The sequence below is a fragment of the Rhamphochromis longiceps genome, linkage group LG23, assembly GCF_057381845.1.
Source record: "Rhamphochromis longiceps isolate RC_006_pf linkage group LG23, R_longiceps_female_GT1.1, whole genome shotgun sequence".
Classification (NCBI taxonomy): Eukaryota; Metazoa; Chordata; class Actinopteri; order Cichliformes; family Cichlidae; genus Rhamphochromis; species Rhamphochromis longiceps.
Window position 1 is genome coordinate 28,060,955 of NC_140578.1, and position 5,744 is coordinate 28,066,698.

Genomic DNA, 5,744 nt, shown 5'->3' on the forward strand with positions numbered 1-5,744 from the left:
AACATTATCATGTCTTCAGCCCCCCCCCCCCCCCCCCCCCTCACCACACACACACTCCTCCACTCCCCCACCCCCAGTCCTGCCCTCCTTCACAAGCAGGGCCCCTGAACGTGCCTGTTGCTATGGCAACTCATTTGAGAGCCTTCTCTCTCGCTCTCTGTCTCTTTCTCTAACATCTAAATAAAATCTTGGCTATTTATAGCACAACACTGGCAACATGCAAGCCACATTTAATCGTGCACCCACAAATGGGAATGCAAAACAAAAATGCAGTAAACAGGCAACTGCACATGTGCAGTAATACACAGGAAGACATATAGGCTTGTGTGCACACCCACCTCCTCTATGCCAAGGCTTGCTGCTGTGCGTCCATCTGTGAATTAAGTCCACCTGTGGGTTTTGTTTGTTTACCCCTGCTTTGGGGTATTTTTTTCTCATCATATTTCAGAGCAGAGCTGGTCTGATAAGCAACCATGGAGTTAATGTGTGTGTGTCTGTTGAACTCCTTGCTGAAGCCCGCCATTGAAATCTTCCCGTCGTCTGTTTGATCTATCTCAGCTTTATCTTGACACTTGCCGCAGAGTGCTCTCCAGGCCAGCTGATAAAGTCTGTCAGAATACACAGGGATCCAGACAGCGAGTGACACCGTTTACCTATCGGGACACAATAGCACTCCGTAACTGCAGGCTCATATTGCCCTGCCCCGGTCTACTTCATTCTTGAGAAGGTCGCTCTCAAAGCGTAATCTGTCACAGCCTTCTGATGCGGCTGGTTCGAGCTGCAGACAGGAGACAGGAGAGCAATGAGGGGGGAATTATAAATGTGGGTTTGCCTCGAGATTTACGGAATCTAAAGCCTTGGTGGAGCTTTGGCTCATGAACATAAGGCTGTAACTTTCCTTTTTTTCCCCTCTGGCCATATATATACGACAGCAAGTGGCTGACTGTTTCTGGTTTCAAGCTTACATGCAGGGATGAAAGACTAAATCTCTCATTTGTGTTGTGGGATGAAAGGGTTTAAAAGCTCATGGAACAGATGCAAATGGCCATAAGAGTGCTGCTGCTGCTGCGGCTGCTGCTGCTGGGGTAGTGTACAGCAAAATCTTGCTGCAGTGTGATAGTCAGTGGGCTCTCGGCACAGATCCCTCTCCCTCTATCTTGCAATCTCCGCAGGAGGTGGTCAGAGGTTGGGCAGTGTTCTGGAGCTGGTATATGTTCAAAGTATATGTGGCCTAGTCAGGGCTGGACTGGGACAAAAAAATCGGCCCGGGGAATTTGGACTAGAGACCGGCCCACCAAAAATGTGACGTCATTCAGGGGTAAAACCGCAAAGGGTTCTGGGAACTTGTGGCAAGAGGTACTAGCGCATGCAGGCTTTCAATTGAACTCAGTTACACAGCGATAAAAAGAAACACAAAAAATGGCAAGAAGCTGTTGTATTATTAACTGCAATAGCCGGTGTTGTGCCAAAAAGTGATTGTCTGCCAAAAACCGATTTCCGGTATTTGCCAAAAACTGATTGCTCGTATTTAAATTGCTATAAGTAACTTGTTGGGCTATAATATGTGAAACATATGTCAAATGCATCCCTCATGGATGACATAAAGTCATCTCTCCATCTCCATCTCTCTCTCCTGTTCTTTTATTTCTCTCTCTTGCTCCATCTCTCTCTGCTGCTCTTCTGTCTCCTCTGTCACAGACTTCTCCACTTTTGATAATAAATCAGCCTGGTGCAACATGTAAGGATTGGCACAATTTGTTAAGATTTTGAGGAGTTTGAGAAACTAACCTTAAGCATAAAATAAAATTTACTATCAGTAACTTCATAGCACCCACCCAGCAGTATATAAACTCTGTCATGCTAGCTAGTACGCAGTACCAGTTATTCTAAGCGACTGTAAAAAGTCAGCACAACGAAAACAAACTACAACTAAACTTGGTTTATATCTGACACAGATAGACAGCAGGTCATAACTTACCTGAAGTTCAGTTCCTCTGCCACTATGACCGGCGGCCGCCTCGGGTCTCTCCTCCTCTTGCCTCCCCTTTCCCTTATCCACCTGCTGGCCTCCACCACTTGCTGATGTTGCTAAATCTGTGGAAGCTATGCCATAGCTACCGCCAAACAATTCAGTTATTTTTACACATTTGGCAGCGTCTGCCTGAAGGGCTTGTTTCTTTTTGGCCCTAATTTTTTCTGCACCTCCTTTCCTTTTTTTGTTCTCCATTTTCTTTAGTTCGTCTATCCGGTTGTTCAGTGATGACGCGACGAATCCTACTTCCGGGTCCAAAGTAGTCTGCGTTTAATATGGCTTTTGTGTTGTTAACATGTTTAATGTTATGTATTTTCTTCTATTTGATCTCAAGAAGCTCCTAAAAACAGTCAGTGATCCCTGTTGACCTCCCTCGGCTTTTATTACCATTAATCATTTATTTAAGCTCAGTTTTTTTTAAAACCTTAGGATGTAACTACAGCCCAGCCCATGCAGCAGTATATGAATGACTAACCTCGTATTGTGGATGGATTATCTCAGTTGTTCTCCTGGCTGAAGTTTGGTCCTTTTACAGCATCCTGCCATGCGATTACATTTGTTCCTGACCACCGAGAACACTCACGTTAACTTTTATCGAGTGGAAAAAAAAGTTAGCTTGTTTATATTATGCTAACATGCTGTGTCGCTAGCGGTCACGTAGCACATCATTATATACCAGCTAGCCTAACTTCAGTAACCCTACAAACGTCACTGCTGTCTAGTTTTCTGTCTTCATTTATGCTGGAAGTGATAGCAGAGCTGTACGTTTTAATTTGTTTCCAAAACCCCGCAGTCAGAACATGCTATATTGTATTTAGATAGAAGCTAGTGAGCTAACTCCCTGCTAACTTCTAACTCCGTTAAATGTCATAAATTCCGTTTTCATGGATGCCTGGATGTTAAACTCAATTGTTACACCTGGTAGAGCAGAACGCTGATCATTTTATTAAAGATGAAAGACTTTAGACAGTTTTTCAACTCTCAGTAATGCCATATTGATCGTTTGATATATGGACCTGCAGCGGGGTTTAGACCCAGACACGGCCAGTGACGTCAGACTGAACAATCGGATTGGCCAATCCAACACCTTTCATTATTTATACCCTTCCAAAAAAAAAAATCGATCGGCCCATAAAAACAAAAAGTCGCCAGCGGCCCACCGGGCAAATGCCCGGTATGCCCGATGGCCAGTCCAGCTAGGGGCCTAGTACCAGGGGAGAAAAAGGAAACAATAGGCTGGCTGGTCAGAGGGAAAGAAGGGAAAAGTGTCAAGGCGCCCCAGGGCAGAATGGAGGCCTGGGATGCTAATGAATTTTGACATGATAAACCAACAAAACAGATAAGCTTTTATAAGCTTTTGTCTGCTTATACCCTCAAAACCCATGACAAGCCTGGTCAGACTATACTGCGAGCATGAGTGTGCCTTTTTTTCTGCAGCTAGAGATTCAGAAGCAGGGGCTTCAAAAGTTGGCTGCCCGCTATCAGCAGCAACAACCTTGTCAAAGCAGCAGGGGAAGGGAGGTGTCTGCGAACCCAGCTGTTAAGCTGGGAGAGGTGTAGATGAATCAGGAGTGTGTGTGCATGTGTGTGTGTAGTAGTTTGCTAACAGCAGGGTGTTAGTGGTGGGCCTCTTTTGTGCAGAGCTGAAGTTTAAAGCAATAGTTCAACATTTCTGCTGAACAGTCTTTCTTGGTTGGTACTTTGATTCTAAACTCACATTAAGCTGTCCTTTAATGAGGATTTAAAAAGTATAGAAATGATATGAGTATTGTTCATCTAGATGGTTGCCTTCATATTTAAGTGTTTCTTCTATAAAAGGGTTTGAAGGTGCCAATATTGCTGGTCACAGAGGCTAACCACATTTCGATTTAATTTACAAATAGATAGGACCTTGAAAACATATTTGTCCTCATTTATTAACGGAAAATAAGTATCCACCTATCTGGCCCTGTGCCAGTGTTAGTATTTCACACAAGAACTGGTAATGAAATAGGCTACAGTTTCTCAAAAATTAATGCATCAAAGTCAATGACACCTATCAAAACCATTTCTAAGGCTTTGGGACTCCAGTGAACCATGGTGAGTGCCATTATCCACAAGTGGAAAAACATGGAACAGCGACAAACCTTCAGGAGTGGCCGACGTACCAAAGGTACTCTAAGAGTGCATCGTCGACTCATCCAGGACATCACAAAAGAACCCAGAAAAACACCCAACGAACTGCAGGCCTCACTTGCCTCAGTTAAGGTCTAAGTTCATGATCCAACAATAAAAAAGAGACTGGACAAAAATGGCATCCATTTCCAAGGAGAAAACCACTGCTGACCAGAAAACACATCTTGATGATACCTGAGACTTTTAGGAAAATATTCGCTGGACTCACATGACAAATGCGGAACTTTTTGGAAAGTTTGAGTCTCGTTACGTTAGACATCAAACAGAAAATCATAACAAGATCATAATACTAACATTTAAACATGGTGGTGGTAGTGTTATGGTCTGGGGCTGCCCTGCTGCTTTAGTACAACTTGCTGTGATTGATGGAACCATGAATTGTGCTCTCTAGCAGAAAAAACATTAGTTAATGCCATGGAGCTCAAGAGCACTTGCGCTATGCAGCAGGACGATGATGCGAAACACGCCAGTAAGTCCACCTCAGACTGGTTAAAAAAAAATAAAATGAATATTTTGCAGTGCCCCAGTCAAAGTTTGGACTTACATCAGATTGAGATGCTCTGACGCAACTTTAAATGTTGCGTCAGAGCACATAAATAAAGCACCACAAATAAAATTCTGGGACAAAATTCTTCCACAGTGATGTGAAAGACTCATTTGCTGTTATCACAAACACTTGATTGCAGTTATTGCTGCCTAGAGTGGCACAACCAGTTATTAGGTTTAGGCTTTGCACACAGTGGAAGTGAATTCTCATCATGCATCGCACCAGCTGGTTGCTTGATGACATTACAGGCTTGGGCTCCCAAGATGACCCGCAAATGTATTTATCAGTTGGTCATATGTCAATCAACATTATTCTTCACTCTCATCATCACGCTTTCCATCCAAAGTTAACTTCCGTAGTTGCTTGATGTCACCAAAAATCATGCACTTTCTATGTTCTCTGGTTGCCGCGTTGCTGCAAATCAGTTTCATTGGGTACGCAGCTTTAAGGGGCAATTGCTTTTTCACACAGGATAGTTTGGATAGCTTTTATTTCATTAATACAGGAACGGATAATCATTTAAAAAAACAGAAAATTGTAATTCTAATACAAATTATGTCCACTATTAAAATTTCTAAAACATGTAAGTGTCACAAATATGCAGAAGACTAGGAAATAAGGAAGGGGTCATAGACTTTGTAAGCTAGCAATGTTTCTCAAAAACAAATAGTTCGTTCAGTGAATGAGCAAAGATACATAACATTTAACATAGAAAATCAACAGTTGCCATGATATTTTAATTGTTAGTATTGTCATTATCATTATTATTATTATTATCATTTTTATTTTGGACTACTTGCGGTGCAGATTAGTGCCCATCAGTGTTGAATTGTGTGTGTGTTTGTGTGTGGCGCTTAAAAAGAAAAAAAAGAAAAGAAAAAAGAAAAAAAAAACGCCCAGTAATGGAGGATGCCCCGCCTTCATCCGTGGGGTTACCATGGCAAATGGCGTCGACGTCACTATGGAAGAAACGCCGTCTATAAGTATTGG